The sequence below is a fragment of the Pogoniulus pusillus genome, chromosome 14, assembly GCF_015220805.1.
Source record: "Pogoniulus pusillus isolate bPogPus1 chromosome 14, bPogPus1.pri, whole genome shotgun sequence".
Lineage (NCBI taxonomy): Eukaryota > Metazoa > Chordata > Aves > Piciformes > Lybiidae > Pogoniulus > Pogoniulus pusillus.
The window spans coordinates 23,756,791-23,780,482 of record NC_087277.1 but is presented as its reverse complement, the minus strand read 5'-3'; the positions used below and the strand labels follow the sequence as shown (position 1 = coordinate 23,780,482).

General features: G+C 39.5%; 2 long non-coding RNA genes across 2 annotated transcripts in view; both read left to right on the top strand.

Annotated features, from left to right (window-relative positions):
• The window catches only part of LOC135181094 (uncharacterized), a 78,556-nt gene extending 67,400 nt beyond the window's left edge, over window positions 1–11,156 (top strand). The window contains exon 3 of the long non-coding RNA XR_010304719.1: window positions 11,034–11,156. This is a non-coding gene — a long non-coding RNA (uncharacterized LOC135181094). The remainder of the gene's footprint in view (window positions 1–11,033) is intronic.
• Window positions 11,157–13,004: 1,848 nt separating this feature from the next.
• On the top strand, window positions 13,005–15,695 carry LOC135181093 (uncharacterized). Its single transcript, XR_010304717.1, has 3 exons — window positions 13,005–13,092; window positions 14,795–14,957; window positions 15,488–15,695. It is a non-coding gene; the product is annotated as an uncharacterized LOC135181093 (long non-coding RNA).
• The last annotated feature ends 7,997 nt before the right edge of the window (window positions 15,696–23,692 follow it).

Here is a 23,692-nt window from a genome sequence, read left to right as displayed (position 1 = left end):
GGCAGTTAACAGCACTGACTTAAAGAACCTGACTCTGGCATCTGCCAGGTCTTGAAGAGGCTGATAAGGCTGTGTGATGTGTTTGCCTTTCTGTAGCAGTGAGTTTGCACTATTTCCCCCCCATCTCTATTTCTTTTAAGTTCTCCCCCCTCCCCCCTTCTTTGTATGGTTTCTATTGTCCTTACTTCTGGAAATAACACAAGTAGTTTTATTCCCACTCCTCCCAAGTAAAAAAATAGTAATCCTATAAATGGATCAAGTGGGAAATTTTCTTCCTAAAAACTTCTTTGCAGTAAAAATAAGATACATTATTAAGGAGAAAACCCTTGGTAAACGAGTATTCTAAAGCTTCTGATTGCTTGAGCATTATTCAACAACCTAATGATGTACTGTTGTGTGGTCCTTTTACACCTTTAATGTTTTGGGCTCATTTGGTCCTTCAAAAATAGAAAATATACCACAGAAAGAAGATGGGTACCAATTAGTGAAATTAATTTAATAGTGCTCTGGAAAATTGGATTTTTGTTCCTAGTTTTGCCAGTTGACACTTTTAGACAAGAGATTTAAATCTCTCTCATTTTATCTACTGCATAGTCTTTGGTTTCTAGATTTTTGACTCTCTAACCCAAGAGCTGATCTGCACAAGTGCCAGATATCTCCAGTGCAACTGAAAGTAAAGTGAAATGCAGGATTCACTTTACACTGAAACATCCTACACAATATTAAATTGCTTTGAAAAGTCATGACCTAATTCACTGTTAGGATTCTGCTGTTCTATGTTATGTTTTCTCATTTGAGTTCCCCAGTTCAGGAGAGACAGGGACCTGCTGGAGGGAGTCCAGCAAAGAGCCATGAGAATGACTGGGGAACTTGAGCATCTCCCCTACTAAGAGAAGCCTGGGACTGAGAGGAGATCTTATCAATGTATACAACAAATAGCTGAGGGGTGGTTGTCAAGTGGATGAGGCCAATCTGTTTTATCTGATCAGCTGCAATAAGACAAGGGGCAGTGGCTACAAACTGGAACAGAGGTGTTTTCACCTCAACATGAGGAGAAACTTCTTTACATTCAGGGTGATGGAGTACTGGAACAGGCTGCCCAGAGAGGTTATGGAGTCTCCTTCTCTGGAGACTTTCAAAACCTGCCTGGATGCATTCCTGTGCAAACTATCCTAAGAGATCCTGCTTTGGCAGGTGGGTTGGACTATAATTATCTCTGAAGGTCCCTTCCAGCCTCTAGAGTTCTGTGATTATGTGGTTTGTATTTTGCAGCTAATATTGTTTCCGCTGTCTCAGATTCACTCATATTGATAGTGACCATTAACAATGACAGGAATTTTTCAGGCCCAGTGGTAATTTGGTGCTGCAGATGGGGGGAATCTGTGAGCTGCCTTTCTCAGAGGATACATCCATATTTCAGTATCAGTCATCAGCACCAGCTTTCTTGATCATCCTGGCAGGCAAGTGACATATACTGACCTGCAGTAGGTCTTGTTTTTCTGAGTTTGCAGATCCTCAAATACTTTGTAGCAGAAGCACATATATGTTGAGTGATTCGAAGCATTCTGCCAAGAGGAACTTGCATTCATTTGCTTACTCTTGAACTCATTAATTTTTTTTTCACAATATGGTAGATGTGTCTGGAACACAGGTTAAAAACAATTGTTTAGACACTAGAATTTCCTACTCCTCTCTCTGCTGGCATGAAGTTTCCATTGCTGTTATCGGCAATCATGCAGGTTCTCGAGATAAAAAGATTTCTATGCACAGCTTTTCCTCCTGGACATTAAATCTACTTAAATATCTCCATTTCAATACTGCATTTTCAGTAAGATGGATCTTTCTTTATGTTCATTTAGTGCATCTAGCTGTCCCATTAGAAAGAGAAGCATATGAAATGAGTGGTGGGAATTCCAAATAGGATACAAAAATCAACGTGCATAAATATACCTTGATGTATATGTATATAGTGGAACAGTATTCATTCACATATGGTCTCTGATGATCATCCTGGTGACTACACAGATCCAAAGAGATTGTTAGAAAGAGATACTAATACTATACTAGCTGAAATGGTGGTCCCACCTGGTTGCCAACTGCAAGCCTGCCTGAAAGCCACAAATGTGCTTTCAATAACACCAGAAATGAAATAAAGAGAAATGAAAAAGGTGTTTGTGCTACTAATTTGAGAAAGGATTAAAAGTCTATCTAAACAGCTCTATTTTGCAGTCTCATTTTAAATTACTCTTTGTGCTGGACATGGTGAGAGAACGACAAAGCACAGGGGATATGGTTTAATTAGCCCAAAAGTTTATTAACTTCATTCATCTGGGAGCTATCTGGCACTGACTTGTGCATTATAGGTTATCATGTCCTTTTCACTCCTTACAACCTATTTCAAGGGGATTGTCTTCAGCCTTATCCTCTGCTGCACCCACTCACTCATTGCAATTACAAGCAGGTTTAGTAGGCTCACTGTCTACATGTTTGGCTTCTGCCAGCCATCTTCCTTTACCATGCTCTTTGCTGCAACCTTCAAAATTGAGGCTGTTAATTTAGGTATGGGATTTACTCTAAAATGTGATAGTTTCTCTAGTGTTATGCTAACCTCTTACAAAATCTCAGCCTCACAAGGTGCACAAAAAGCAGTACAGGGGACTGTCCCCAAGTGCCAGGCTGTAAAAATGGCACCGACAGTGTCCCCAGCTGAGATTACTGCCCAGACTTCCTTACCTATACCTTTATTCAGTACCTTAAGTCACACACAAACACATACCCTAACAATAACCCCCAGGTCTCTGAAGAGGGTGCAGATAACAATGCTAGTCACTCTGCTCACTTCTCATTCCTAATGATGTGGAGAGTGGGCAGGTTCATATATGCCACATGCAAAACCCTTTAATGGAAACCTCTTGTAGCATTCTACTTACCTTCCCTGCTTTGTGTTTGTGTTTGATATCTCAAGGCAAAAGACCACACTGCTCATGTGCTTTAAGTCTCCAAAGTTAAACATGCCCAATCCTCACCCAGATGGTTGCCTTTTTTCTGCTCTAAACAGTCCACAAATGCCACCTGGACTGTGGTGAAGCACAGTGAAAACACGTTGTTATTCTGGCTTATCTAAACTACTCAGGACAACATGTGTTCTGTAACAAATAATAGGAAAACTCTTTTGACTTGTCTAATTAACTAGCAATTCAAAATGGTTCTGTTTTCCATTTCCATTTTAATTGTGCTCACATTTGTTTCTGATTGAGCTTTTGCTTCACCTGAGATTTCCTTTCTGAGCAAGTAATTTGAATATCCTCTTAGCTTAACATCCTTTTCCAAACTCTCTCCTGCCATAGAATTGTGAAGATTTTGTATAGCTTACAGCAGAGATCCTCTGAATAGTCAGTGCTGACCTGAAGAGGGGGGTGAGAAAATTCGTATTCACTGGGGCGATGGAAATCACTTGAAGTGCAGGCAACCTAAAAGCATCAGGCAGCCCAGAAATCTTGAGGATTTTTATTCTTAGATAATAGGTCTCAGATTTCTCCCTGATTCATTGAACTGAAACTCACAGGCAAACATGTTATATATGAGGGAATAGAAACATTCAGCTTGCCTCTGCCAGCTCTCAGGATGCTAACCTCGTTACTTTTTGTGTGTTGCCAGATATTTCCTATGTACCTGTTTTTCTGATTATGGCATGGAACACTTGAAGTACTCAATACTCTGTTTGAACTCCATGGTTTTTGCTTGATTATGATGGATTTACTGTGAATATTAAGAATGTTGTTTTTATTCAGTATGTTAACAAGAAAAACAAAGAGGTAAACTGAAAAAGGCTTCTCTTGTCATATTCTATGAACTGCTTTTCACTATGTAGAATAGAAAAGATCAGCTGGAAGGGCTTTACAACAATCATCTAGTGCAACTGCCTGAGCAATTCAGGGCTGACCAAGTTAAAGGATGTAATTACAGCCATTGTCCAAACACCTCCTAAACATTGTGAGGTTTGGGGCGTTAACCACTTCTCTAGGAAGCCTGTTCCAGTGTTTGATAACCCTCTCAGTAAAGAAATGCTTCCTAAAGTCTAGTCTAAACTTCTCATGACACAGCTTTGAAGTGTTCCCAGACGTCCTGTTAGTGAATACTGGAGGTAAGATCTCAGCCTCTCCATTTCTCGTCCTTCTTAAGAGGTGTTACAAGGTTGCCACTCAGCATCTCTTTTCTGTAAACTAGACAAGCACGAAGCCCTTCTTTGCTCCTCACAGGACATTCCTTCCAGCTCTGTCATCAGTTTTGTCACCTTCCTTTGGATGCATTTAAGAACATTTCTGTCCTTAAATTATGTGGCCCAGAACTGCACACACTGTGAATACTGTGGGAAAATCACCTATTTTGACTGGTTACACTGTGTTTGATGCACCTCAGCATGTGGCTTGCCCTCTTGGCTGACAGAGTAAAATACTGAGTCATAATGAGTCTGCTCTTAAGCGACACCCCCAGATGTCTTTTAGCAAGGCTGCTTTCAAGCCACTCCTCTCCCAGTTTATACTTGTACCTAGTGTAACTCTGTCCTTGGTGTGTAGTCACCATTTTGAGTTGTAAAATTTCATCCTATTCAATCATTACTCAGTGCTGCAATCTGTCTTAATCACTCTGCAACACCTCCTATCCCTCAAGAGAGTCAGCAGCACCTCCCAGTTTAGTGTCATCAGGTAAACAAAATTCTAAGGGCAAAGAAATATCTGACGGGCAGGGTTTAAAGAAAAAAAATCCTAGTTGTCTCTGTGATGGGACATAAAACAGTAGGTATAGGTGGCCTTTGGTATTGTTTTCCAAATCATGAGAATATTAGCAATGCAAAGTATTTGAAGTTACTAGGATAATTGCAGATAACATTTCAATGTTGAAGATTCCTTTGAACATCAAAATTCTAACCACATCAAAAAACCACACATATCAAACACGTTACAATTCGGTAGACTCTCTCAAAGGACTCTCAGTTGTCAAAAGCCAAGAAAGCATTGTCTCTGTATGATTCTTTATGTGAGTTACCTTATATTAAATGAGTACTTCAATGAGATGTTAAGAGAATTTGGGTGGTTTTGGACATTTGCTTTCTATGGAACAAACAATCAGCTATCAGTGATGCACATCTGAATGTTGCACTTCTTCTGGGGAACAGAGTCCCACCAGGGATTGCCTGGATCTGTCCTCAAAACATGTATAATTCCATGAAATCTAAATTAGTGGCTGACTACCTTGTTCTGAAATACTGAACACATTTGAGATGAGGAAAGTGGAAAGCTGCTGAATACAAAGCAGGGACAATGTTTTACCAACCAGCGAGCCTTAAGCATTTTCCTTTAGGCATTTTAGTGGAGCAAAACTGTTTCTGCAGCCTTTTTGAACATCAGATTTGACTTACAGCTCACACAGACAACAAATCTATCAAATCTGATTTCACAATTTGTTTGTTCTGTGTTTCAAAAGGCTGTGTGACATTGTTGAAAATTCCCCAACATTACCTGACTGCATAATACAGATGAGGATATCTGATGTCCATGAAAGTATTTTTTGTCTGCTTTAAGTCCTGTTTATTGTATCCTCAGTGTATAACAGCAAGAAAAACACCAGATGCTTGAATATAGGCAGAATTATTTTGATATAGAAAGACTGACAAATAGACACACCCAAGAAGATATCTTACTACAAGCATTTGAAGGGAAAAAAAGAGAGCAAAATGAAAAGGAAGGTTTGGCACTTAGTATTCATGAGTACACTTGTGCAAGTAAGAGATCTTCCGATTCAGTGGCTTTGGTTTCAGAAATGTATGTAGATAAAATTTCTTGGGATTTGCTGAGCATATTCAATCCTTATTTTCTTTGTAAAATGCATGCATATTTCTGTTTGTCAAAACTGAAATAAGTTGGTTTTTTTTTTCCCACTTGTAGTCCCTCTATTTTCTGTGACTATTAATCAAGTAAGAGCAACAACAGCTTTATTGCTCTAAAACTATATTTTTAGTGTTTTTTTTTCATTTTAATTCTTTTTTTTTTTAATTTAGAGTGTGCTTCAAATAACTTTGCTCATGAACATTTTGTGCATAGTCAAAGAACGAATATTTAAAATGCTGCTTTTATGAGGGAGTATCTGTGTTAGGGATTTTTGTATAAATAGCATTTAGAAAAATTATATTTACTGGTTGCAGGGATATATGAAATAAAATATTTAGTGGTTTGGTAGATTTGCAGATGAACTAAAGTTCCTATTCTTCCCTGATTTACCTAAACAATTGTCCTTTTTTTTTTTTTTCTTTCTTTATTAGTACCAATCAACTTTCTTCATTTTGTGGCTTATTTATTCCTCCTACCCTTGCATTCATGGTAGAAGAATTAAAATATTCAGTAAATGAAGAGGAATATACAAATGCTTAATGGCAAAAAGTTTAGCACTGCAATGAGGTATTTACCTGGCACCTAAACTTAGGTACAGCTCTGAGGGAAAAGGTAGAATCCTTAAATCCTTCAAAAAAATGCAGTGGGTGAAGGTAGATGCATTAGGGGAGATGACTCAGAGCTTGTGAGTGAGCTGTTAGATGTTCTTTACTGAGCATTAAAATGTCTTCCAAAAGGAGGTGGTGGGGATGCTTTTCCTGAGATGAATGATACATTATCCATCCTTCCATTAGTATACGCTGTCAGTTCCTTTGTTAGTATTAATTTGCTGCTACACTTTTAACTGTACTAATATTTACTTAGGTCTTTTATCTTCCCTGTTCTCTTCACTGAATTCTCTGCTCAGTATCATCATCAGTGGTATCAGTGTATCCCAAAGAGTAGATGTGCTCCTGGCTTTAAACATTCATTCTTTGTTAGTATCTGATTGTCTTTGCTTTATATTTATGGCAAGCTGAATACAGTGGATATCTCCTTTCTGATTAGTACAGAATAAATGAGCAGGGTAAGTGACAGCATTTGACTTTGCCTATTGAAGCAGTGACACAGGGCAGGACATGGGAATGGATAAACAGCTGTTCGAAATTAGGCACTGTGTGTGGGAGAGTTGAAGATGTGTCAACTAGGAAATACAACTGGGTCATGTCTCAGACCTCTGCTACCTTTAGTGGTACCAAATTGCTTGTGAGAGGAAACTGGAAGAGTATTAAGAGGAACAAAGGAAAGCTTTTGGAGAACTGCTTTGAAAAAGGATGCTTTCTGGCAAATGAAAGTATGACTCCATTGCGTAATACTGCTACATCCAGCAGTCTCAAAGCAACACAATTACTGCAGGAGTGGTGTTGTGTCAGAGACAGGAGATAGATGAAGTATTGATTTCAGAACCAGTGGAGTGCTGGAAAAGGGACATGCAATATTTCCATGGGGCCAGATCCTCACTTCTTGTAGTTTGGTATTGCTCCAGTGAAGTCAAGCTGATTTATGCTAGCCAGATGTATTTATTGCAGAGAGGGATAAATAAAAGCCATGCTAAAAAAAAAAAAAAAGATAAAGTTGGTTTCCCAACACAGAATGATGGATACAGTCATTACAGTATATCTGTTCTTTCAGCTTACTGCAGTGCTCACATCACATAATTCCTGATCTGTCTTGAGCTACTTTTCCATTTCTTCCCGGAGTCCTGTCTCAGCCTCGTGTCATCCAACTGAAGAACTGATTTTCCTTCAGAGATATAAAGACGATTGCTAAGCTGTCCACTGCAAGGTCTTCTGCATCATGCCATTCTTTTCCTTTAGCCCTACAAAATGTTCATTGAAATGGGCTTTTGATTTTCAGGTTCCTTAACATGCCACTGAAAGGAGACTGGCCAGTGCTGAAGCATCAGATACGTATCTTACGCAGATCAATGACTGCTAGCATTATAGAATGGAGCTCTTTTGTTTCACATGGTTGGAAAGAAGTGACTCCTGGAGACAAAATAATTTCATTCCATTGGTTTCAAGAAGGCTCTGCTATAAATGCAAGCAGTGTGCTAACACCACACCTCACAAAGCATTGTTCCACCACCAGGACAGTGCACTGTGGGAGATTTCCCAGAAAGCTGAAAGCTTGTACCTGCAAAGAAGTCCATGTTGTGTGCATGAGTGGTTTGGATGTAGTAAGGAGCACCTGGGAATTCATAGTGGAGTAGCCAGATAAAAGTGATGTGGCAAATCAATCCTTGCACTGATTTTTGATTACTCTGCTGCTATTCTTTACATTCTGAAGACCAGTAAGGGTTCTGCTGATATTCCAATTTTCTGTGTGTGCTTCCCACATGTCTTTATGCTGTGTTTCATGTTTGCAGCATGTGGCTTAGTGGAAACAACCTAGATTGTCAGATTTGCTCACCTTTGGCATTAATGGCCTAAACAAGAACAGAGACAGCATTTTCATTGTTTAGTTTTCTTGTTTTCTTTTTTTTTTTTAGTGGAGAATAGATTCCAAGCTCTTTCAGAGTAAGTGAACACACACACACGGAGGGTAACACAAATATAGAGGATGATAAAAACCCAAAGGAATACATCTTTGAAATATTTCTATTCCCTAAGATAATTTTGGACAATCACTTTGAGGTTTGGTTTTGGTTTTTTTTGGTTTGGTGGTTTGTTTGTTTTTTTTCAGGCTTGCCAGTGACCTTGCCACAATGACTTGTGTGTAATTTCATTCTGACTATACTTCATTTTCTCTTGGCTTACATCATTGTGAGATGAAAATTACACATCAGGTTATTGAGGCTTAAAGTGCAGTTGTAGCACAGTTCAAAATATGTAGGCATGCTGGAGAGAATGTATTTTTTTAAAAACCAAAGAGTGGTGTTGTAGTCACATCTGTATAATAATCTTAGATAATTGGTGTATACAAAAAAAAACCCAACATTCCAAGTAGGCAAGATTGCTTTGAAGTGTGTAGTGAAGGGCAAATTAATTAATGAGAGATGATATTTTTTCCAAAATTAATATTGTTTGTTTATTTTGATATTCAGAACTCTCACTACCCTCAACCACTAATTATAATAATAATCAGTTCTTTGCACTGTCATGGAAACATTTTACAGATAATAACTAGATCTAGTAATAACCAGCAAGATAGATAAACTTTAATTGAACTGGAAGAGAATGTTCTTGTGGCCAAATGCTGCTTGCAGTCAATATACTACTTGCCCACTAGGCTGAAGGAGTTCTTTTCTGCTTATGGCAGAAGGCAGTGGTGAATTACAAAGAGACTTTTAAGTATTTACTCCCAAAATTATTATTACCTGACTCGCAGGGCTAGCCACAGTCCCAGACAATACCCAAGCACTTTCAGGGAACTCTGTCTTGCCTGCTGAGACTTGATTCTTCCCAGGCTGCTGGGGAAAGGAGGCAGACAATCTTTGACCTTGTCTCCTGGCTCTTCTGGCCTTTCAGGTGTAGGCAGGATGTCCTGCAATGCGCAGTCTCAGCACAATGTCACGCTGGCTATGCAGGCTGATTGCATGGAGGCATTTAGAGTCTGTTCCTGGTAAACTCAGCGACGGTGGAGTTTCCAGGCAAACGATAAGGCAGTAAGCAATAGCAGCAGGCAAGAGAAGGCACAAATAGAACGGCAGAGCACACTGCCTTTACCTGTGTATCTCTTTTTATCAATGTGGCCTGAGATTAATTGCCCTTTGGATGTGGAGTAGCCAATCAGAATGGCACTTAGCCAAGCCTGACCGTATTAGGTGAAACCATAGACCTGCTTTACCCAGATTTGGTAAAATCGTAGACCTTGTGCAAGGCAGGCACAAGTTAAGTGTGTGTACCTTGTTTAACACAGGAGGAAAAACATGCCTGGGCAAGGCAGTCCATGTATAAGCCTATTTCTAGCTCATCAAGCCTACCACAGCAAAGTGAGTTACTCAAAGTCCAAGATTTTTTATTGTTGTGACAAGCTGGGTCTCACTATATACCAGTTTGAATAACACATGCTAGCTGAATATTCTGCTAATATATTGTGGCCAATCTATTGATTGAATGCTATGAAGGAGAGTCTTCAGACCAGAGCAGATTGAAGGGAAAACAAACAAACAAACAAAAACATTGCTGACTTTTTAAATTCCAATTCATCATGAGCCTTTTTGTCTCTGTATTTGAAAAGAAAAAAACAACACTTTCCTTGTTAACTGACTTCAATGCACAATATGTGGTACCAACAGAGGAATCTACCTGACTCAAACATTAAGGATTCTATTGCTGTTTGAAATGGAATCATAAATCTGAAAGCCTGTATTGATTGGTTAGCAAGATTCTCCCATAAAAAGTATTGTGGTTTGTTTATAAAGAAGAAAGGAGGAAAAAAAAATCAGTCCACTATTTTAAGGGACAAAATGTCTCTTAGCTTCATAACTTTTGTTGTGATGTACAAGCTGCTACTTGCTGTGAAAAGGGGATGGGGGAAAAAAAATCTTGGACAAAATGTTTGGGTTTGGGATTTTAAAAAAAATTTCCCTCCTATTCTTTATTGATTTTTCTTTCCATAACCAGAGAAGCAGTGTGGGAGATTCCTAAGTTTTCTAAGAGTTTTTATTTGTCATCATGGCTTGAGTTGAATTTGTTGCTGTTATTTATACTGTGCTGCAGCCAGTATAAAATTGGAATTATTGGCTCAAGCAAAGTGTTATGGGGATTGAAGTTCAGATTGTAACATAGGAGGCTTCCTATTATGCTTGCTGCTTTTGGGTTCTGGTGTTTTGGGTGTTGGCTCTTCTGCTATGATGGGAGCAGTGGGGAAGTAGTTTTCTGCCTTGGGGTTTTGGCTTGCTTGCTTTCTGTTTTCTGCAGCTTTGCACTGTGGTTTTTCTGCAAATATGCTAAGGCAGTTATGCATTTTGTACCATTTTAACTGATTTTGCTCAGCATACTCTTGTCTCACTCTTGTTGTCTCAACAGAGTGTTTTTGTGTGTGTTGTTTTTCCCTCACATCTGTGCTGGGAAAATGGGTTGACCTGCTAGTTATGTTTAGTCTGCTGATTTTTGCTTTAAACCATTGCAGTTGATATAAATTGTCTTTTGTTTTATTTAGAAGACTGAACATACAGAAGATGATGGTTTCCAGCATTTGTCTGATATGTTGAACTATGGATGAGGACTTTACGCTGTTTGGGCATGGTGCGTGCTTTCCTGGGTGAAGTGGAAGAGGAAAAGTAGGTAAGTGTACGCATGACAAGGCACAGGGTAGGATTATAGAAGCAAAATCTCACTTTTAAGGAGAGGGCAAAAAAAGTAACCTTGTCAAAGCATTTTACTTCAAAGAGTTTTGATTCATTTAGTGAAGGAAGTGAAATCTTTCTTTCAGAATCAACTGGTTTTGCAGTAGAGTTTGTAAAGTTCAATAGAACAGAGCTGACCAGGAGGAAGCAATAAATTGGCTCACCTAATTTCTGCCAAAATCTGTATCTGGCACTTGGCCATAGCCTGCCACTGACCAAAGAGAAAAAAAAAATCTGTTAAAATTAATCCCCTTAAAGAATGGAAATACCAAAAATGGTAAAACCTTATTCACATAAAAATTGGAAATCCTAGGCATATTTTTTTAATTGTTCTGAAGGGCTTCTTGCAAGAGAACTCTTCACAAATGGAGGATAATCATTGAATACATCAAAGAAGATATTGGCTTTCTTTAAGTGAAGGAAAATCATTCCTTTTTTACCTAGCTATTTTTTCCTGATGAAATGTGTGTGTAATTGAGGTCAAGAATTGGGATTCAGCACAAGTTTTATGGAGCTGTGCTTTTTTGTCTGTTTGGTGTGTTTTAAATTTTTTTGCCTTTTTTTTTTTTTAGATCAGCTCTAGAGAAACACATCTCAAAACTCTGAAAGCCAAAATAAATTTTCAGTCTATTGCTTTTAATGTTGATAACTGAAAATTATTCTAGGGAATATTTTTATTTTTGATTTCCTGTGCAGTCAGGATTAAACATTTGGAATGGAAGCAGTAATAATATGATCTTAAGGAAGTACTTACAGTTAATGAAAAATTAAACAGCTTGGTATTTTCTTACTATTTAGAATTTATATGGTATCAAAGGTGTCCATAAAGCTTTACAAATGTGGAAGGATCTGTAGGAGCTAATAAAGTAATTTAAACAACTGTAACAGTGTAAATCATAGCATCAACCATGTTGGAAGAGACCTCCAAGTTCACCCAGTCCAACCTATTGCCCAGCCCTGTCCAATCAACTAGACCATGGCACTAAGTGCCTCAGCCAGTCTCTTCTTGAACACCTCCAGGAAATGATCAAATATACAGCAGAGCTTTAAAACCAGTTGATGGATGTGACATCAGTCTCTCAAATTGAAAAGCCTTCATGACCTATCCACATCCAATCTATCATCTTCTAGGCAGGACTAGGAGGTCAGCTCCTACTTTCACTGACCTGGAATATTAGCTACTGTCATTGACTAGTTACTTTTTCAGACAAGCATTTTCCTGCTGCCTCTTATTTTATTTGTCATTTGAAACAGCTCCTTGTAAGCACAGGTAAAGAAGTTCTCCTTTAAATGTCTCTTAAAAGTTACCTGACAGTGATGTCCTGAAAAACATTCTAAAAAAAAAAAATGTGCCTGCTTTTGGGCTGAGACTTGTTCTTACAATGTTGACAGTAAATGCCTTGTCTTATTTATTTTGGTGTCTGCTGGCCTTTTCCTTTACAACTTGCAGATGATGCTGAGCTTTTGAAGACAGGCGCTAGAATTTTGTTACGTGTTTGCCCAGCAATGTTTTGTTCCACGTCTAGAAATTGGTTCAAAGAAAAGAAAAAAGCATAAATAGACCTCATAATTAATTTATAATTTAATTAATTAAAATAATATAAAATATAGTAATTACATTATAATTTAAGGGTGAAGTAGAAGAAGGAAAATAAGAGGAAAATGATTAAGGAAAGAAACCCACACAGTAGTGGTCCTATGACATAGTTCTTAAAATTCTCTCTTACAGAGTGTGGTTTTCTTCCAAAGTTTCTTCTTGTCATATTTTTTCATTGCATGCAATCTTCCTGCAGTTTTCTCCACATCCTCTCCTTGTCTGGTTATTCAGGATGAATACATGCATCCAGTGTAAATGCTGACCTGAAAAGTAAGGTGTGATATTGTTCTTACAACCTCGGAAAGCCTGAGACTTCCTCTGCCACAGCAAGAAACTAGGCGTGCACTTCTTTATCCACTGTGTTATATTGATGAAACTTCATGTTATCTCAGGGCTTGTAATTTATAGCTGTATGTGAAAAAGTCAAGTCTCAACCTCTGCAACTCATGCAATGCTCTAACAGCACTCAGAGTAGGAAGAAAAAGATAGGAGCACAGTCAAGCAGCCCTGAGAAGTGGTCTGGAATTCACGTGTGAACAGCATGATACAGGTAGATTGGAAGTAAAATAAGATTCTCAGATGCTTGGGACTGTGGCTGGCTTCTTGAAAAGCAAAAAAGCCTTGAAAGAGGAAACACAAAGAACAAGCTGGACAAAGAGTAAGCTGGTCACATATTAGGAATTCAGAGAAGGAGAGATGGCTTTTAAAACCGATTGTATTGAAGATGGAATGGAGAGAAATTTCTGGACTACTACCAGTCAGATTGTCTGACAGAGGAGACACAGGATGTGGAGGTGACAGAGGAAGACAGCAATGGTAAGAGAAAAAGGGAAGACAAGGTTCTGATCATAAAGACTGTGTTTATTCCTATTAAATTGCACTGAGAAAGGTGTATTTTTGCACCACGGAGTTGCCAGGTTCTGATTTACACCCCCTGCTGTGAATTGCAGGAAGAGGGGGAGCAGGCAGTGGCAGAGCCCAGAGACTGTAGTATTCAGCAAATGAAGTTTTGAAGTTTTCTAGGTGTTTGTATTTGCAGATACTGCTGAATAATAAAGGCATTTTCTTCTGCACTAATAGAAAATCTGTGAATGTCCTTATGAAACAAACCAAACTCCCAAAACCTAATTCCTGGGTAAATGAGAGTCTGGCTAACTATTATGTCATATTAAAATGGCTTGAAAAGTCAATAAAGATATCAGAAAGTCACCCTAACAGAAACTATGGCTAGAGGAGAGGAATGGAAAGAAGACAAATGGTCATGTGCTAATTTTTGAATGTGGTCCTAACCTACAGACTGCATGACACAAATCCTGCCTGCCTGCAGCTTGCATCTGACATGCCTGAGGCAGTGCTCCCTGAGAGGCACTGCAGAATTGGCTGTGCTACCTCTGCCTGAATGTGGCTTCCTTAGTGATAATTACATGAAAAGCTCATCTGTTCTGCTCTGTGATCTCACTGTACTGTTCTAGCCTTTGGGAAGGGTGGTGGCACAGTGGGAATCTTGCCCAGTACTTAGTGTTGGGGTTAGATTAGGCTGGACTAGGATGGTGGCAATTCCAGATCTTTGAATCGGCTCCATTGTGCCACTAGTCTGTCACTGACCCTATCAAAGGGTCCAGAAGCTTGAGAAAAGAGAAACTGCTTCCATTTTAGTGTAATTCACTGTAGGGAAACAGATCTTTTCATGTTCCTATTTAAAATTCTGAAAGCATATATGGTTCTCTCTTTCAGCATAGCTTGGAATAATATGGATTTTTTTTCATTTGACTTACATGTTTCTCTAATTATTTCTTGTTGATCTGCCAGTACTCTGGGGTCTATAGCCTTCTGTCATCCCATACACACACAACCTCAGTGCCTCATAAGAAGGCATCTCACTGAGGTTGAAGAGCCTGGCAATTATTTACACATATCTCTGCAACTTTACTCTCTGATGCTCCTTCTTTGTTTATCATATTGATTTTGTACTTGCAGTCACATGCTGGCCTTGAGTAGGCTGCGTGATTATGTGGAGCTTGCATGGCAATACTGCCCCATGGTGATGACAATTCAGTCAGAGAGCTGGACCTCAGACAAATGTCCAGCTGGATGGATAAATGCTGAAGGAAGTCTGCCAGAAAAACAACTGTCAGAACAGGTAAATTGGGTGAACTGGCCTACACAAACACATGGCAGGATAAGGTCCCATTGGTTTTATTATATTAAAGACAAAGTCAATGCTGATATAGTGAAGAGGTGAGAGGTTAACATAATGATTTTAATGAACTTTAGAAAAGAAAACAAGCTAGATTTTAGCATTGCTTCATTAAAGGAGCATAGAGCTACGAAAGATTGGCTGTGTCACAGAGTCCTGTCCCTGGCTGTGTCTTCCTGCTGCCCCAGTCAAGATAGCCTTGGCACTGTAAGCCCTTTGGCTGTGTGAGAGGTCTATCTTTTTGTAAATAGCATGGAATCACTGGAGAGGAATTAATGTTTTATTTTATATCTCTGCAAGAAGGAAAGTACTCCCTTGAAAGTTCTGCATGTGTGCTTTTTGAAGCCTTCTGTACAATGACCTGAAGGATTGCTCCAAAACTGAGTGTACAGCTTAGAGCTGGTCGTGTCAGTGGGGCTTTGGGGCACAAGGAACATGTTATAATAGCTTCTCTGTTTTCTTTTTCACTTCAGGCTTTTCTGTAAAGAGAAAAGGTTTGTCTGATTTAGGTCGTAGTTATCTGAGAAGACACCTTTTCTTCCCTATGTAATACTGCAGCTGTTGAAAGAACCTGCCAAGGGAGCAATCTCTGGATTGAACCACCTCAAGTCCGTCATCTGTGTAACTGGATTCCTCTGCTGATCAACTGGACACATCACAATAGTGTTTCTGAAAACAAACTGCGGTACTCAATACCTGATGCCACAAATGGTGTTACTGTGTGAGTATGATTACGGCCTCAAACTGCACCAGGGGAGGTTTGGGCTAGACATTAGGAACAACTTTTTTTTTTAATGAAAGAGTTGTTAAGCATTTGGACAAGTTGCCCAGGGAGATGGCTGAGCCACTATTCCTGGGTATATTTACAGTTAGTGGTGGGATATGGCTTATTGATGGACTTGGAGGAGTAGAGTTAATGGTTGGACTTAAAGATCTTGTTCAACCAAAATGATTATCTGTGCTTGCCAATGTTACAAAGCAGATATATTTGTATGACAATGTCATGCCCCACTTCAGCTGACATTCAGGACACAGTCAAAGGACACACTCACGGTTGCAGCTGAGCAGAAGAATGAGCAAACTGTCAAGCTAGTCCGTGACAATCTTATTGCTGCCCTATGCAGCTCCTAGTGAATATGAATAGCAGCTAACACAGACAGTCAGGCTACACAGTGCCTTCACTACACATTCAGGCAGAAAGAAGCTGTACCCCACAGAACCTGACTCTGCTTGCTTGAGAGTCTTTGCCCTTTGCAATTACTGGCAGCCTGCATTTTGATGTTTTCCTGAGAAGCCTTTCTCAATGGCCAGAACTGCAAGAAGCAAATTGCCTCATAGTGGATCAGCCATCTTTTTGCTGGCCATTTTGTAGAAGGAAAGTGTAGCCTGAAAATGCACGGTGACACTGCACTGAGCAAGGGCAATCTGCAGTGCTCAGCTTTTAAACTGTTTTCTGCTTTCTTCATGTGTCACTAATCTTTATCAAGCTGGCCTCCTGCTTGCGGGTGAATCATCTGAGATGTGATTATGAGGCAGAGATCTCACAGAATGTTATGCTGCATTTTACCATCAGTTCTGTTAGATTCCAAACTTAAAGGCTGCCAGCTGGGGAATCTAATTCTGCCATTTACTTCAGATGTGTCCTTCATAGTTTAGTTGATAAAGTCTCAACTGATAGGAAAACAACAGCTCAGAAGCTGCTAGTGGTAGCAAGCTCACTGCTGGTTGTCTGCTGGCTGCTAGTAATGCAACGACATGTCTGTGCTTTGGAGGACAGGTGTGGATAAGTGAAGTTCTTACACAATGGCATGCATATTTGTCACTGCTGTTTTCTAGGCTTTTTTTGCCTGGGCTGGGAAGTTTGTTTGGTGTTGGTTGTTTTTTGTTGTCGTTGGTTGGTTGGGTGTTTTCTTTTCCTAGACTTATTTTCTCTCTTAAACTGACACTTCTTACCCATGAAATTGTAGTGATTTTTGCCAGTGTGGAAATTGTTGCACCTTGACTTTCAGGAAGTTACCTAACCACCACACTAGTGTGGGAAACCATTCATTATGTCCACATCATTTTTCTGCAACTAGTTTGAGTTTAGAAAAAAAAAAAAAGAGATATTGAAAAATAATGGGCATGAAAAAACATACACACAGTTTCTGTATGTTCTGAAAATTAAAATGCCTAGAGCTGCCCTGATTTCAAACTCATGAGTCATCTTAGCTCAAGCTATAGAAATTCCAGAGGGCATTTGTTAAATAATGCACGAGTGATGTCATTTTACTGTGTCTCTCGTTAACAAAATGCTGTGGGAAGAAATGAGGGGAAAGAACCTGGTATCATCTCTCTACTACTTTTTTTTTTTTCCCTTTTTTTTTTTTTTTTCCCCCCCTAGAATTATGATATCCAAAGAATTTATTTTTAAGTGCTGGGACAACATGTCTGCATTAAGTTACAGCATGACAATCTCTCAAGTGGCGAGAGGAATTCTGGCACTCTTTTCTGCTTCACACCCTATGCCTGAATATGTCTTGCACTTTCTCCTTGCTCAGACTGTGGGTGTGCATGTATGAATTTGTATATGTAGAGACTGAGAGAGATCTGTCTTGTAAGAAATTATATCATGTGCCTTCCACACACCAAAAAACACAACATGTCACACACACGCAAACCCCCCATACTTCCTCTGTCTCCTCACCCCTCCAAAGAGAAAAAAAACCCAAACAAAACAAACCCAAAACCCTCTCTTCATCTCAAAGTTATTAAAGCTTCCTGTTAGCTCTAAGTACTGCATAAAGTCGAGTAAGCAATCAGGTTATGCAAATAATGATCTTTTATCTAGAGGTATGCATCTGTAATTAAGAATGTCAGTCACCTTATCTTGTAAACAGTCTGTCCTTAATACACAAATGCTGAATCTGCTGCAGATGTGTCTGTGTGTGCCAGAGCACCAGTATATCATTTTTGCTGCATTTAAAGCCTGCAATTTCATGCTTAGCACTTGGCATTGTAACCATGGTTATCTCCAGTTAGATGTAGAATATAGAGGCTTCGGCAGATGGGTTTTTCACTCAGACTTACAGCAATCAAAACAGAAAAAGACCAGAATCCTAAATATATGTGCGTAGAAAGACATAGGTATAGCAGTATTATTTACTACAAGATACATGAGGCTTAGACTTTATTGAAGGTGCTTCTCCTGAAATTTCATGCTAAGCCAAGAGGACTGCTAAGTCATGTGTAAGAGAATTGGACTTCTTTTTCCCCTGTCAAAAAGCAGAAACCAGGAGACTGGTCTTTAAGTGTAAGGTTGAAGTGACACATTATCTATAAGCATGCTTACTTTCAAAGATCTGGCTGCTATATCTCTATCTTTAGACAAATCTAACACACTTTTCCTATGTTTTTGGGAAGTGTTAGGGATTCACAGCTTTGATTTTAGCCTAGAATTTTCTGTGTTTTTATGGGACTCCATACAGCTGTCTGTGCTGACCAGAAAGAATTTACAGCAGGACAAATGAAGCAGGTGACCACTGCATCTTTTTTGTTTTCCTGAACAGTGAATCATAGAATCAACCAGGTTGGAAGAGACCTCCAAGCTCATCCAGTCCAACCTGTTGCCCAGTCCTATCCAATCAACTAGGCCATGGCACTAAGTGCCTCATCCAGGCTTTTCTTAAACACCTCCAGGGACGGTGACTCTACCACCTCCCTGGGCAGCCCATTCCAATGCCAATCACTCTCTCTGGGAAGAACTTCCTCCTAACATCCAGCCTATACTTCCCCCAGCACAACTTGAGACTGTGTCCCCTTGTTCTGTTGCTGGTTGCCTAGCAGAATAGACCAACTCTCACCTGGCTACAACCTCCCTTCAGGTAGTTGTAGACAGCAATGAGGTCACTCCTGAGCCTCCTCTTCTCCAGGCTAAACAACCCCAGCTCCCTGGGGTTATACATCTGGTGAGCGCTTATACATCTGGTCTTGAAGTCTGGACCTCTCAAGAGTGTAGAGTTTTCTGTAAACTCACTGTTTTCTGTGCAAATTTTAATACTATCAATCCTTGTCCTAGCAGGATTTTGTCTTTAATTTGCAGTTTGTAGAGCCTAAGTGCATTGGATATTTTCATTAGGAGTCACTGTGTACCATGCTGTAGACAATAAACATTTGCTGTGCAGCAGCTAGAGAACATTGGCTGTCAGGAACAGAATGGAGTCAAATTCAGTGAAACTCTCCAAGCCTCCCAGGCAGTTCTGTTGTAGAATATTCTTTGTTCAGAGCATCCTTCCAAAGTAAAATTGAATTATGCTCTTAAATTATGGTATCTGCTGTAAGGAAGACATCTGGGTTGAGCATTATCTCACCCTTTCAAACAAAAGTCATTGACTTCATATCCGTTATTTTATATATTTGTTGAGATCTTGACCGGGTAAATGGAGGTTGTTCTGAAAATGGTACTTAATGACTGGTGCTGCTGTTCAGCATTCCCTTTACTGAGTGCTCTATTGTGACAGCATACTCAGACTTACTGAGACCCAGAGCATCTTGTTGCAAACATGACCCCCAGGGCCAAGAGTGAATTGTAGAAGAATTTGGGACCCCTGGCATCAGTCTGCCACTGAACTTGTTCAGAGAGATGAAGAGTCTTCACTCACACACTTTAACAAATGAAGGTGTTTGTCAGCCTTCAAAACAGCTGGCAACTGAGCATATATTTATCCTCCACAGGGCTGGAGAGCCCACACACAGCATGGGGAAGAGCTAAGTAGGAGCTGCGGCACTGGAAGAGACAGGGAGATATGTTAGACTGAGTGGATCTGACCCACTTGCAAACATGCACGAGAAAATCAATAGGTACTTCACTTAAGGCCAAAGACAAAGAGTAGTTGTGGTGTCTGGAAGAGAAATGTGGCACTCAGAAGCCCTGCCTAAAGAAACCAAGCAGAATAATTTTGCTGCTTCAGGATTATTCTTAGGGCTGAATATTGAGTTTGAATTTAATGCAGTACTGTGAATGAGTGGAAATGCCAATTACAGAAGACACATATAAGAGTTCTGCCACTTCTTGGTTAAGTACAAAATCCTAGTGGAAACTGGGGAATTCTGTTCATCTTTGGATCCTTTTCAATGTGGTGCATATGGCAGGTCCAGTCCTACTGCCTTTCTGGAGATGAGTCTCTTGTGCTGTGGTATGAAAGCTAAAGGCTGCCTTCACACTGAAGCATTTATGCTAAACAGTGCAGTGATAAACCAGGAAAAAGCTGTTCCCTTGTTTGAATGCCACACAGATTCTCAGTAGATCTCACAAAGTAAGGAAAGGACAACAGGGGGAAGGGGAAGGAGAATGCACAAAGAAAATTCTCTGGATTCCACAAGCATAAAATTTTCATCATTCATTTATTAAGTCATGTGAGTCTCCTCCAAAGTGTGCTGCAAATTATCTTCTTACCCTTAAAATGTGCAAACTAATCTCTGTCTTGTCTCATTTGAAAATTCAAATGATGTAGGATTTTAATTTAAAAACTCAGTAGGTTTTAAAGCAAGCAAAGAAGTTACATGTCATATCTTGAGTCCAATGGACAATATGTCCTGGAGACAAACCATTACTTTTTTGGGTTAGATTAAGGTGAAATCTTGGTGAAATGCTATAGGAAACTTGGTCTGAACTACGCTTTTATGTTCAGATACTGAAATCAATTACAACTCCCTCTTTCATGAAGCTTGTCTGCAATGGCAAGAAGGTGTTGATACTTTCAGTTGAATTTTGCTTTGAATTTTTGGATTTATCTGAAGACAATTTTCAAAGCATATCTCAGATTGTGTAAGATCAAATAAATCAAAAGCCAAAAGACTGCATGAAACCTTGTGACATGAAGTAACTGAGTTTTACCCAGATCTACTTGCTATCTAAAAATAGTTTAGTTTCATCTCTATCCAGAATCTCCTGCAATAGCAGAAGGAGCAATAAAAACCCAAGAGACACCCAAGAAGCTAAATCAGTGGCATGAAAGGAAAGCAAGGAAAAGAGACACTGTAACTATGGTGTGAACTTTGTCTCTCCTTGAAATGGCATTTAAGTGCAGCGAATGTGGTATTTCTGTAAATGGATTATCATGCACACTCCTCAAGCTGTATACATGCCCTCTGTGAGTGGCTGGGTTTGTCCCTGCTATTTAGCAGCACACTAGAGGTTTTTTTCCTTCATTTACAAAGAGTGAAAAAAAATATGGAAATATGGTAGAACAACACCACCCAAAAGTGTGAAGGAGAAGTGTTTGCTAATTTTAATAATAATAACTCTCTTCCACAGAGAGTTCAGCACTGAAGCTGTTGTGATTGGAACCAGCTTAATTTCCCTGGGAACCTGAGCAGCCACAACAGAATTATTTGGTTTTTTCACTGCTGAGTAATCCTTCAGCTGCTGTTATTTACACAGTGGCCTAAATGACATTTGCTGTCTTGCAAGCACATGAAAAGATGAGTCACCTGATGGCAGGACTTGCAGCCTGAGTCCAAGCACTGAGGAGAGAACAGATAAGATAGAAAAAGACATCTTCTATAATACAGTGTCCAATGCAAAAAATGCTTTCCTTTCTTCAAGCTGATCTCCTTTGTGCTTTTTATTAGTTCTTTGAATACACTTTGTGTAAGCAATCCCTCACTCATCTGTTTGTACCTTTCTGTCCCACTTTTGGCTGATGTGTAGTACCTGTTGAACTCTAAGTCAGCTGACTATTACCATGATCAAAGTTGGGCTGTGCATAAATATCTGCAGGGGCAGTTCTGTTTTCTTCAGACTAATCTTTTTCATTCTCTTGCTGCAGCCAGTTGAACTGATTTCTTAATCATTGTTATAAAAAGTTTCTATTGACTAATTCCCACTTCTGTTTCGACTAAGAATCTGTCCAACTTGCTTTAGTGTAACAGAACACTTTGTTAATGTTCTATGAATAAACCCTACCTACTGCAGATTTTGAGAAGTATTATGTAAAGTTGGTTAAGTATTTGTTCCTCTGGGCAAGCTTTCTGGAGCTTTGTTTATTTGTTTTTCAGATACTGAACTGAATTGCTCCAAATCATACTCCAGAACAGACATATGACAGATTTAATTTAAGTTTAAAATTATTTTCTCTTTTATTATTTAATTTTATCTTTCATTTTGTTTTGTCTTCTATTGCTTTTTCAATCCCTCCCCCTTCTGTAACACTAGGGATTTTTTTTGTCTTCTGTTACACTCTCAAGTAATTGATGGCTCTATTAATTAGTCTGCAAGGGACAGGAAAGTCTCTGCCAGTCGTCTGGCAGACTACATTTTCAGCTCTTGGACATGAAATTCTCTACACTGTGACTGAACCTTATGTAGTTGCTGGTAATTGTAGAATGAGCAATTTCACATTAACAATCTGTACATTCAGATGTAAAACACAGCCTGAGAAGTGTGGCCAGCAGGTTGAGGGAGGTGATTCTTCCCCTATGCTCCACTCTGGTGAGGCCTCACCTGGAGTACTCTGTCCAGTTCTGGAGCCTCCATTACAGGAAGAGTATGGACGTGCTGGAGTGTGTCCAGAGAAGGGCCACGAGGATGATCAGAGGGCTGGAGCAGCTCTCCTATGAGGACAGACTGAAAGAGTTGGGGCTGTTCAGTCTCAGGAGGCTCTCAGGTGGCCTTATTGTGGCCTTTCAGTATCTGACAGGGGCCTACAAAAAAGCTGGGGAAGGACTTTTCAGGTTTTCAGGGAGTGACAGGACTGGAGGGAATGGAGTGAATCTGGAGGTGGGTAGGTTCAGGTTGGACGTGAAGAGGAAGTTGTTCAGCATGAGAGTGGTGAGACCCTGGAATGGGTTGCCCAGGGAGATGGTTGATGAGAATTTAAAGCCACAAAGCAGTGTGTTATGTGGGCAAAGTCTTCAGATGATTAAAAAAAATTTTTACTACTTATTGGAAATTATCTGGAGACATTTCCTGTGAGAAAGCAGCAATTATAACTTGGGATTGATGGGTTTATGACCAAGCTGAAAAATTTAGTTAATGTAGCCAGACTGCTAATTACCCAGCAAATATCTTAGACCTTGATCCTTATTGCTATGGTAATCCTTTTACTGTAACATTAAATCAAGTACATTTTTTTTGGGTGCAATTATATTTCTATTAAATCACTATGGGGTTTCACAGTACTGTTCAGATCACTGCATTTGCCTGTATATCTAAAGAATTCCTGACTGGCATTAAATACAACAGGCAGCAGCAGTAAGTCATTAAAGGTACATCATGAAACACAGTTCTCTGATGTGGAGAGTAGGGAGGTTAACAATTTGGAGAGTCCAAACTCAGGAGAGGGACAAGGCAGGGTTGGGAGAAGCAGCTTGTGGCTCTGTGTCCCAGGAACCATCTTGAGATTTTTCTTTTATTCTGACTTGAAGCTGCAGAATTTAAGTCTTATGATAGTGGTATATTTATCTTTTTTAATGGTCTTTAAAGGTAACTGTAGAATGAAAGTTTATTGCAAAATGGAGATCTGTTGTCCTCACTACTTTTGCTTTGCATAGTTCAGATTCTGTGATATGTCACCCACTTCCAATTATCTTCTTGAAACTCTGCATCTTGGAAGGAGCTGAGCTGCCAAACTGGTGTCGTTGCATTATTGTTTTAGATCCTCACTTGTCAGAGTCTGTACTTCTGTCTGTAAATTTAA